This window comes from Xiphophorus hellerii, chromosome 4 (assembly GCF_003331165.1).
Source record: "Xiphophorus hellerii strain 12219 chromosome 4, Xiphophorus_hellerii-4.1, whole genome shotgun sequence".
Lineage (NCBI taxonomy): Eukaryota > Metazoa > Chordata > Actinopteri > Cyprinodontiformes > Poeciliidae > Xiphophorus > Xiphophorus hellerii.
In genome coordinates, this window is record NC_045675.1 from 34,149,905 (window position 1) to 34,162,331 (window position 12,427).

Below are 12,427 nucleotides of genomic sequence, written 5' to 3' on the forward strand. Positions count from 1 at the left end.
ATATGATTAAATAGTATTATTTTTGACGTTACCTGGGAGTTTTATGTCTTTAATCCCACATCAGCTTTTACAATTAATTGATTGAAATCTGAATCTGGATGTAATGCGTGCGTTGTAGAACTTCGAACACATTCCATCAAAAACAGTAGTAATATTAAATAGGCGGTCTCTCCTCAGCCGTCCAATCAGCGCGCGCTTGTATGCTGGAAGCTGGACCCAATTGGCTAAAAGTAGTCCACTTCAACATATCGATAGCTTATTGGCCAGGTTGATAGTCCACGGACGAGAGATCCGCCTGTTATGTTTTCTCAGGGTGGAAGTCATTTTCCATCCAGATTCCAGACTGGGAGAGAAAAAACGTCGGCGACCAGACATCCAAATGGAGGCTGAGTAGCATAAAACGGGTTATTGGCGCTGTTTTTATTGGGAATGCATCAGGCTAGCTAGCCGAGAGGAGCATCGGCGCTTCATTTCGGCTTGGCTCTTTGTTGGAGAGGTAGATCCAGACGGAGCCCAGCGGTGGTGGCATCATTTCAGGTTTGCTTCCTTTCTACGTTTTCTTCGGGTTGTTGGATTTCCATGTTTCCAGCTGGAGTGAGAAGACTGTATGGTTTTTGCTGTGTGCTGAATTAATTTGGAGATTTGAAACGGATCAGAATGTGTTGCACACTTCTTCATCCTGCCAACTTCTTAGTGCATGTCTGGTCTGGAAGCTGGAGAACTGAGATCCAGAAAGCAGCTGGGCTCTGGAAGTTCAGTCTGGCTTAATCCTCCATATTTCATGCACATGCCTGCTTTGGTTGCTACAACTGAAATTCTGAAGTAATTCATGACTGATGTGTTAAAATGGGATTAAGTTGCTGAAGTGAAGAGTTCAACAAATGAAAGCAGCCGTAACTGTGCTTGAACCTGGTGAGTTACAGTAATATCTTCAGTCAGTCGCATGAACTGGAATATCTTGGTAGCAGTGGGAAGTTTGTGGCGCAAATGCCATATTTTCACTCTGTTAACATAATTTAAAACAGAAATGTATGACATAGGAGTTTATTTAGAATAGAAAAGCAACAGTTATTTTCACCACTGATAACTTTCACAGCAATAATAATGTTATTAATTATATTGAGCATAGAATAAATAAAAGTTCAAGGTATTGGCAGCTTGTAAAGGGATATTACACAAAATGTCACCTCCCTGGTGTCTTGCTCTTTTCACTGGGAGCATTCCAAGCTGATCTCATCTGGTTCATTAGTCAGGCTGTCTGCTGCAATAGCCTCGTCGCCCTGTAAATGGCTGCTTTTCAGATATCATGCATAAGGTTTGCCAGTTATATTTTTAAGCTGTCAGGGGTAATGCTCCTTCTGGTCTAACATGACTATCAGAGGATTTACTACTGTAAATGTTTGGATTGTAAACAGGGGGGTAGGGATGGGCAATATGAACATAATGTTTTATCACAATACAAAAGGATTTCTCCATTCATTGTCTGAAGGCTCAATGACCCCCATATCCAAAATCAGAGTGATTTCCTCCTCCAATACTGGCAGCAATTTCTGTGGAATCTGGTACATTCTCTGCCTTATTGGTATACACTTTCATGCTGTACAAGGTTTGTTGACTCAGGTTTCTCCTGAAAAGATCTGGCTGAATAATGGCTTGCGTTTCTTTCTGCTGAGTTACAGAGAGAAGAGAGAAGTCAAATGAGACTGAGTTAAGTCCAACAGGAGTAAACTCACCAACAACATCCTCCTTCTCAACTACAGCATGCACAAACAAGTGCTGTTGGATTGGACTATCCCAGGTTTTCCATTACTTTAGCAGACTGATGTGAAATGATTGTTTGAATTTCTTCACTCAGGATCTCATAAGTTGTTGTACTTGGCTTTCACAGCACATGATCCACCTTATTCCTGGGAGGGTTACTGTAGGAACAATTATGAGTCTTACTTCCAGTGCCCACCGGAAGTAGCAGTATTTCTCTGTGTAATTTATAGCTTTTTGCTAATCAATATTCATTGTAGATGCTACATTTCTCTTTTCCATTATTGTAAAATATTAGGCAAAAATAGTGTTCAGTAAGATGTCCTTTCAGAGCTCAGATACGTATTGTGTTGTCCGTAGCTGTACTAATGATGAGACCAAGTTGAATTTGTGGTTGCAATAAGTAAGTTTTGAACATGTTCCCAAAACAAAACAGGAGTGTTCCTGTGCAAACATACAGACATGAACTGGTGGGCCGGTCTGTCAGTCAAACCTCTCTCACTGTAGAGCAGAAGATAAGATCGCCTTCACATGCAAGTATCAGCCGGTCACCGATCCCCAAAAGTTAAGAAAATCGGCTGGCCAATAAATGTATCCTATATTATAGATCTATATAGGCTATAATGTAAACAGCACAGTACAAAATGCAATAAGTTTAGCAAGAGTGTGAATGATCTAATCGTCTGACTGTTGATTGCAGCCAGTCCACATTATTAGCAGAAATAGAGGGCCCCAAAACCAAATTTCACTTAGGGCTCCATGGAGGGTTGAGCTGGCTCTGACCACATCTATCCCAAAGCGCTTACAATCACATGTGGAATGAGTGCACCATCCCCAGCATTACCAAACTCTGTTGCAGACAGTATTTTGACTGATGTAGACTCTCTTGTACACAGGGATTCCACTCAGAGTTTCACACACTTGTGTCTTGCCTTAAAGCATTGGCTCCTGCTTCAACAATGCCTGTGGTGAACCAAATTGTGATTACCTTGATGAAGCTGAGACAGAACTTTGTCTTGGCTGATTTAGCACAGAGGTTCAAAATATCAAGCCAGTACGACTGTTGGAATGTGGACATACATAATGCCTGAAAAAAGTCCAAAAACACAATTAAACAATAATTATAATTGAAACAATTAAAGCAACATTGCCAAAATGTTGTAAGAGCATTTCACCAACATTACTTGTGTAATTGACTGCACAGAGACAGTGTCGCAGAAAGCTAAAAACTTGGACTCCAGAAGTGAATCATACAGTCGCTATTATGCAAATAATACTGTGAAATATTTAGTGGCAGTTTCTTCTTCTGGATTAATCATGTTTACTTCAAATGCTTATGGTGACAGTCTTTCTCAAACTGTGGTCCCTGGCCCACTGGTGGTCCTCAGGCGCCGTCTATAGTCTGCAAGGTAATGCATGTAAATGACCGTTTATTTAAAGTGAAGTTAGTTGAAAGTGTGACGCTACAGTTAGCATACCAAAGGATTGTGTTAAAAATAATGATGGAAAACTGACTTAAAATTGGGTACCGGTGAAAAGAAAACAACTGCAGGACTACATATGATCAGAGGAAGCTAAGTCATAGCTGCTGAGAGTTGATCTGTCATTCCTTTGAATGGTTAGCGGTATGAATTGCTCCAGTTAGTCAGAACTATTCTTTGTTTTTCATGACTTTGCTTGGAATCATGGTCCACTTTCACGTCAACAACTATTGTTGTTTTTATTTAATTAAAAAATATAAAATTATATAAATACAATAAATAAATACAATTGCTAGAAATGGGTCAAATATTTTTATGTTCAATGGTCCAGAAAAGTATTTTTTGTTTCTGTTAAAGCAACTCAAGTCCATTTTTTTATTGTGCTTCTAAATCACAAATAGCTCTAAATGTTATTAATGCACATAACACTTGGTAGTAAAGAACAACTTTTTTATATTATTGTTTCCATGTGTTTGCCATCATTGGAAAGCTTAGACTTCATATTTTTAGAATCTGTAAATAACTCAAAATACCCCAAGAAGACCTGTTCATGGCCTGTCACATTTACCAGCACCACTCTTCTCATTAGGATGAACAACGAAAACAACTATATGTGAGTTAAGAGACTAATATTTTCATTTCAGGTTGCATTATATAGTAAGATGTGTTATCGGGGGGAGATTTCAGGTTCGTGACTGTTTGTTAAATGGGTTAAGTGGTCCTCAGGCTGAACAAGTTTGAGAAACACTGGTCTAAATAGATAGATATCTATCTATATTGATGTATAGATAGGAACAATATATCTAGACAGATATTAGCAGAAAACCATTAAACTGCTAAAAATTAACAACTACTATTTTGAAAGTGTGCCGTGATTCTTCAAAGTGTAACTAATCTCTGAAAGCTAAACCATGGCAAATTTGGAAAAATTCCAGAAAATGTGGTGGAGCTAAGAGACACAACCGAGTGAAGGGATGAGCAGAGGGAATGGGGTGTGATCTGGACGAAAGAAGCACTGTTGTCAACAGAGGTTGGGAGGGAGCGCTGTGCTTTTATGCCCGAAGCCAGGCTGTGATGAAGTTGTACCAAGCTGTACCATTAAATTTCAAATGTCAAAGAAAGCCAGAAGTGAGCACCACGGCGTTTCCTCGCTGTTTGACCGTGACATCTGCCGTGCTCCTCCTGAACACTGTGCTAAGATCGTGGGCGGAGTAAGAAACGGGGTCCGTTGTGGGACTTACCCTGTGTTTATGTCCCATACACAGGGTAAAACTGCTTGAAAGGTTTCCACTCAGCTTACTTTGGACCCCTTTCTTTCCCAAAACCTTAAGTACTCGAGGCAAAGAGCGATAAAACTGCTCCAGGATGATGGCTTCTTCAATCTGTGCATTGATTTTCTTCTCTGGTTGGATTCATTTGTTGTACAAGTACTTAAGTTGTAGAATTCTTTTGGACTTTCACTGGGGAAGATGTCAGGCGCCCAGAAGCGCTGTCCATGGACCTCTTCATTGATGTCATACTTGGCAAATTTGTAATTTCCATTTTGCTCTGCTGCCATGACCACATAGGTCATGTTTGTTTTTTTCAAACAGTAGGCAGACAGGAAGGAGGGTGAGGAGAGGGGGAAGACATGCGGCAAAGGTCGTCGGGACCGGGAGTCGAACCCGCGACGTCCGCGTCAAGGACTAAGGCCTCCAAACGTGGGGCATGCTAACCCCCTGCGCCACCACAGCACGCCCCAGCCTCAAGTGTTTTTAGGTGATGCTCATTGTCATCACCTTCTTTCAGTTTTGGTACCACAGCTTTCTCCCAACCCCTGTCAGCTTGACCTCTCTGAACAGTGGGCTGGACCACCAATTCCCCTTCCAATTCAATATTCCAAGGTGGTGAGACCTGCCAAGGTTGGCCTTCTGTTCTCTGTTGCTGCTCCAAATAACCTCTTATGTTATTTATTTGGATCTGTATCTGGCACCACCTTTTCCCATCTTTCACTCAGGTCATGCTGGATGTTTAGACACTGCTGCAGCAAGCCAGTGTCTAAACTGGCTTGTGGTCCCTCCTTACGCTTTATTAGAAATGACTGTTCTCCTGTTTGAAATTGACAGGAGGAATGAAGATTTCAACAGAAAGGGATGTGAGACTTAATGGAGCAGCAGACACACAGATCAGTGGAGCACTGGCGCTATTTCTGTCTTTCAGTCTGTCCTCCTAACACACACAAACACACCATTGCCAGCAGCACCTAGCCTGGCAGGTGACTTCTGTGTGTGGCTGTCATGGAAACAAATGGGTTGTGGAGACAGAAGCTGAAATCCAGTCCATGTGTTCCTGTTTGCCACAGTTCACCTGCTGCCTAGGACAGCATGCTGTATATTGCTAGCTCTCTGGTCCTCTCACTTTCCAAAATGTGAAATCTTTTCACCTTATAGTGATTCTGAGAACTGATTAGTCAATAAACAATAACGACTAACTAAGGTGTGTCAGTGTTAAAGAATCTGCAAGCTTTGCTAAAGCACAGGTTCAATGCTTTTACTCATCAGGGTTTTCATTAAGATGACAGTGACCTATTTCTGGGATGTTGCTTCATGTGATTCCAAAGCACCATTCAGGATGGCTGTAGAGGGGTGATGAAGACTATCACCTCTCGCTGCTACCAGGTATGGAGCTCCGACATACAGTTTTGTTTTGTTACTCATTCTGCTGCAAGTTGGCTCAATTTTGACTCGAAAGACGTAACCAGTAAAATCCGGTTTAGGATTTTCAAAATAAAAGATCCGGAAGTAGTTCATTGTTTCTTGCGCGGCCCGGCACCAATTGGTCCGCGACCCGGTGGTTGGGGACCACTGCTGTATATATTGTGCATTCCTAATACTAATCATTCTCACATTTATAAATTAGTGCAATGTACATAATACTGAAGTGACATTACAAACTGCTCTGATTTGATATTAATGGGTGTGCAACAAAAATAAAACATCTGGCCTTTCTCTTTGCCATAGTTACACGCTCAGTGAGGCAGTTACAACTCATGTCACACTTTGAAAACTTGATGGAAATAGATACATGAAGTCAGCCACTCCTTGATTGAGTAAACATTCAGTATTGTAGCCAACTATAGTCGTGTTCCCATCAATAATTTTATGCACATTTCAAAGTATAACATTAGAAAAGGTGGAAATGTCAAAATTCAAAAAAATGTCTTCAGTTTCACAAAACGGTTTTTTGCTCACTTGAGATGGGTTTTGGCTTCTCTAAAAAAGAGTCATTGCAGATTGGAGATTGGAGCATGTTTCATGAGTAAGTTTTTACACTCATCCACTGGTGCCTCTCTTACCAGAAGCACCAAACTCTGAGAAAATTCTCCGAACCTCCAGCTTCGAGGGGAGGACTCTCTCCATTTTGTGGTGCATGCTAGTTTGCAACCTCTGCATCTTGTTTATTACAGCCACATATAATTTCTGATGAAATTACTCTTTGTGTAGCCTGGTTGATTTGCTTCCAATTCAAATTCAGAAATAACTTTATTGATCCCAAAAGGAAATTAAATGTAACTCAAATTAATTCAAATTCTTCAGAGTTATTGTAAACCAGTAGATGGAAACTTGCCTAATTTGCTTTTTCCCTTTTTTTTGCGCCATTTCAAAAGTTTGCTGACTGCAGTTTTTAGACAAAGCTACTGCTTTGTCCTCATGTGAAAATTGGGTTGACTGGGTTGTTCTGGTATGTGGTGGTCTGTTTCTGTCCAGAGGGTCTTCCTGTATGGAATATCAACATCCTCAATATTTTTGCTCCACCCTCTCATTGTCAGGCTGTACAAGGAGAACTGGTCTTTGTGTCTCTGACTGCTTCCTTACAAATGCAGCTTAAACTAAACGGGAAACTTTTACTCCAGCTCTGACTGCTGTTGTATTGGGGGGTTTTTGCATTTCATTCAAACCACTATTGACAGTCTTTTGTTTTTGTGAACAAATGACGATTGAAATGTGGAGATAATTCCGTTATTTGAATCAGATGTTTTGGAGCAGGAAGCATTTAAAATGTATGGAAATGTTGGCTTTGAAGGTCAGGACTATTGACCTCTGCTTTAGGCACACAGTGTCTCTTTACTCTCTCTGGTTGCTTTAACACATTCCAGCTCTCTTACTTTGTTTACCTTCCTTTCAGCATATCCTTAAGACTGCAACTTTCATTTACTTGCCTTTTTAGTTCAGCCTCTTCCTCCCTTTGTTTTCATCACCACCTCTCGGAAGAGAAGTTTTAGTGACGACTGGCTCTGCTGCTGATCTGTTGTGTGATTCTGAGATAGGGTGTCTGAAAAGTAGAAGGATATTTTGCTCATTACCCCACACTGACTTCACTATTGTCCCTAGATGAAGGAAACACCTTCTCTACAGTAGAGTTCAGAGAGTTAAGAACTAAATCTAACTGATGTTTAAAAATGAAAGCTGACATCCGATTTTCTTAAACTCCTAAATATATTATTGATTAGGAAAAAAAAAACAATGAAAGTCTGGCTTATAAAGGGGGAAAAAAGTTGTTTTTTTGTAAAACAAAAAGAAGCAATGCTTAGCCTGGTGGGTGGCAAGTCAAGCTTGGCAGCCCACCAGGCTTACAGTACACTGTGAGGAACCCTGCAGTATCTAAAAAGATTGATTTTCAAAGCTTTATTAACTTGTGCTTTTCATATTTCAGATTCCAGACATGAAACTGAATCCACTTTGTTTCTTCAGACCTACCAAGCTAAAGAGCTGTTGAATTAAAACTAAATTGCACTGCTTTCTTTTCTATTATTATAAAGTCTATTACCAGTGACATAACTTAAATGACTGAAGCATAAGATTATGTGAATTACATTCTTAGATCACAACACTAAGAGTATAATTATAAATCATTTGGACCTCAGAAGCAGCAGTGCTGAGGTGAGTTTGCCTGAATTTCCATGGCAATTGATATGGCTTCATATTGACAAAAATCCCACTTTTCTTGCAGTCCCCTGGACCGAAACCCCCCCCCCCCCCCCAACACACACACATTCATTTACTCAAACCTGTAGACAATTGGGTTTGAACTGCAGGAGGAAACCACAGTACCTAAAACAAGCCAACACATGCGCAGGGAGAAACCTCCTTGCTAAAAGAACCAAGGATGGGATTCAAATGTTGCAAATCACCAGTCCTACTAACTGTACCGCCATCAATTACTCTTGTTGGAAAATGTTAAAGTTCAGTTAAGATTAAATTATAGTGGCAGTCAACTAAAATACTAAGAATATTTTATTAGTCAGAATTTTAGCAATCTCCCACTACAAAACTCCATCATTGGTTCTGGGTCCATCTAAAGAGTACTATCTCCTTGACAGACTCATTTTTGGGGGTAGTTCCCAGTCTTTATCAATAATTTCTCAAGGAAAGGGAATGTGTAGAAAACTTTTCCCAAAAATACCTTACCTAGAAAAGGCTCCCGTTGGGAGAACGCTCCTTATGAAACACCTCCAGATGCTTGATATTCTTTAAATTTGTACACAGCATTAACATAAGGTTAATTTCTTCACTGATGTGCATTTTTACTTTTTAATATGGAACCATAAAATTATGTTGTTGTTGTTGTTTTTTTCAGTCAAAGTATGGTTGTAATTGGAAATTGGATCAAACACTTAAAGAGCAATCTCTTTGTAGCAGAGGCTACATTTAGCTTGATGGGAGAAAGACAGTTAACTAGTGACCAAATCCACAGGATAAAGACACACTCAGGTGTACCTTTATCCTGTTTACTGTTACCCAAGCATGATTTTATTTTAAGCGAGAGATAGCATTGATAGGCAGTGGCATAATATCAATGATGAGTATCTGGTTAAATCAAAGTTAAGTAGGCAATTACCCAGGTGTACGTGAGCACATAAGACTGGATGGAAAGTCTTTTTTTTAACAAGACTTTCCATCCAGATGGGTATGGTGTGTGTGCCTGCATTTAGCTGCGTTTGTTTAGGACCTGGTAATTATGGCCAGCAGCAGAGTTTTAGTTGGAGCCTGCAGAGAAATGTTTTTAGTCCAAAAGCTTCCACTTTTGGAAGCTTTTTAGAAGCTCCTGTTTGACTATGAGCTTTTTTAAAAACATTTCCACAGTTTGTGTTATTTGATTAGATTTTTCATTTATAGCTGTCTATCTTTGTGTAGGCGTGTATTTGTATATTTTTCACTGGATTAGTTTAGTTTTCTTTCTTTTTGGTAGTGTGCCTTAATGCGTAGACCACAGTTAGGAATGACCTACGTACTTTCAAGAACGTAAACCGGAATCTTTGCTTAAATTTTGGACATTCTGTGTGTCATTATGTGTGGCTGTTTAGAAGTGGTTGAAAATTACTACCAACATTCCCAAACCTTACCTACACACTCACACACTGACCCACTGAGAAAAGCTTTGTGATACCGGAGTCTGTTTCTGGTGGCTTTTGGTGATCTATATTCCAGATGTGGCAGCCCAGCGCTGGAGCTGCATCTGCACTGGGTGGAGTCATGTTTTAAGCCCACTTCTGTTTTGATAACTTCAACACAAATAGATACACTTTAGCCCTAGCAGTTCAGAACTGACACTGCTGTCAGGGTATTATCATACCAGTGTGATGATAATTATAGATGATCTTTGTGTTTGGTATTTTAGCCACGTTTCATTGGCACTTCATCTAAAAGACAGAACTGGAGCACCTTATTTTGATTACAGTTTGTAGTGTACACAAGGAAACAAGCACGTAGAAAGAAAGACAGCAAAACTCCGATATGAACTCTAGTCAACCCTTTTGCTAGTCTTCTTCTCAGTCAGGATAGCGGTTATGATGACACCTAGTGTTGAAGTATAGTAACTGAATACACAACACATTTCTCCTCTTGTTTAAGAAGCTTACCAGTTGGGACAGAGCATGAATCTCCTAAATTCAAATAATATCCTGTCAGAAACATAATACATATTTAAACAGCTGCTTCCCTTAAGCAGTGTAAACAGTTCTTTTACTTTGTAGTTAAACATTGTATAAAATGTATCTTTTATAACTACAGTATGTCTGACTTTTAAGCAGAACTTGACTAAACATTTTTAAGAGTTGGTATCAAACATTCCCACTTACTCAGTATATATTTGCAAAAGAACTTAAAATATGAACACTCTCAGTGCATTTTAGTCACTCTGCATTCTTCAAGCATTTTAATTTTTTTAACATTACTCGTAATGTTCTTCCCTTCTTCCCCGAATGCCAATTAGTTCAAATAATGCTCATAATCGCTAAGCCGAGCAGGCTTCTTCCTGACCCCAGCAGGTCTTGCTGTTTTGTCGTTTGAGTTTTGTGAAGGCCCTGACTCAGTTATGTCTAGCAGCAGGACCTGTCATGATGTCCATTGCAGCTTCTGGGATTAGAGAGAGGTGAACAGCGTTCCAAGTGCGGCCATCCTCCAGCACATAGGAGCTTACATTCACCTTCTCCATTACTTTAGAAGGTGCAAGGAATTTTGACAGTCTTTTTAACATGAAAGGGCTTTCTAACTTGAACTAGAATTCCCTTTTTTATCCGGGGTACTTTCGCACCTTGCTTCGCATCTGTGCAAGTTTTCGTTGCTTTCTGTCTGGAGGCAACATGATCACACAGTTGGCAGGGGTGTGACTTTACTAGCTGGGCCAATGTTCACTTTTGTGTTCATCCTTCTGTTCAAACCGTGAAATTCCTGTAGTGCTGTGTGGAGTGGCACGATATGTGAGCAGGAACTGACAGACTTCCATGGCTTCCTCTCTCACTCTGGTGTGAGGAGGGTTTCTTCAGTTTCTTCCGTTTGCTTAAGGATAATATAGAGACACTTTCCTATGTGTGATGTCTCTCACTTCCAGGAAATCTGCAAACTCACCTGATGTGAATTGTGTTCCATTATTACTTATGAATTGTGTAGGATTTCCAAGCCTGGAAAACAATGTGGACAGGTGATTGCTTTGCTGTGTGCTGTAATGGTAGGCATGAAAGCAACCTCCTGCTCCTTTGTGTAGTAGTCAACAAGAGTTATAGGATAGCGGCAATCCATGATTATGGCCCCTAAACCATAATTTGAAGCATTTGTTGATCCAATGGTTGATCCATTTCACTGTGTTCCCTTTTTTCCCTGTTTTTTTATTTTAAATCATACTCTTTTCTGTGATGAACACTGGTCAATGGTCCTTTTTTGTACATTTTTGTTCCCAAGAAAAAAATGTTTTTTATTGTTCAAACAAAATGCATTTGGTGGTACTCCTCGGGAAGGGAACTGGATATTGTTTGTCCTAATGTTTTTGCAAAAAAACAACAACAAAAAAAATGGTGGAAAAATACTATCGGAGCAACTTGGTAATTTTTTTTTCAGCAATTTTTTTTTTTTTTCAGGGCTGGGCTGACCCAGGGCGGTCAGCCCAGCACTGACCGCCCTGGGTCGAAGGCGGTCAGTGCTGGGCTGTTCACAATGCACTCCTTAATTGTGTTGAAGCTTGACTGTGCAGCCTCAGTCCACTTGAATACATAATCATGTATGCAAACACGCATGGGCTCCACCTGTGATGCATAATTTTGGACAAACTTTGAACACCATGTTGTGAGCCCAAGAACTGAGTGCAGAGTGGGGGCATCATTAGGTGCTGGGGCTTCAGTAATTGCTCTAAGATGGTCTTCATTCAATAGAAGACCCTAGGCTGACACTGTGTATCCCAGGAACTACAGACTTTCCTGGTTAAAATGACACTTTTCCGTATTGACCTGGAGACTCACTTCCTTCAGAGCCACCTATAATCATCATCTAGGTACTTCTGAACCCCTTTGAGGCCTTTGATCACCAGGGACATGAGTTTGAAAAATGCACTTGGGGCTGAACACAGTCCATACGGAACTCTTCAGAACCTGGATAGTCTTTCATTTGTTATGAATGCTGTTGTGTCACGACTCTCTTCTGCCAGCTATACCTGATAATAAAATTTGTGTGACTGAGCGAATGACCTTCATTCTCAGACTAAAAGAAAACATCTTTATGAATAAATGGGGGAAAAATGTACACTGTGGCACCAAAGAAGAGACTTAACGAAGTTAAAACACCATTACCAAAGGACACATGTAGAGACTTGCAACAAAGGTATTTTGTTTGCTTTTTGTTAATTTATTATTTTCTTTTGTCTAAATATATGTTCACCTC

The 12,427-nt window shown here is 40.1% G+C and overlaps 1 protein-coding gene across 1 annotated transcript in view; it reads left to right on the forward strand.

Moving 5' to 3' along the window:
- The first annotated feature begins 280 nt into the window (after positions 1-280).
- Positions 281-12,427, forward strand: part of ccdc102a (coiled-coil domain containing 102A) — a 34,558-nt gene continuing 22,411 nt past the window's right edge. Inside the window, exon 1 of the mRNA XM_032561470.1 lies at positions 281-537. The gene's annotated coding sequence lies outside the window, so the exon portion shown is untranslated. The remainder of the gene's footprint in view (positions 538-12,427) is intronic.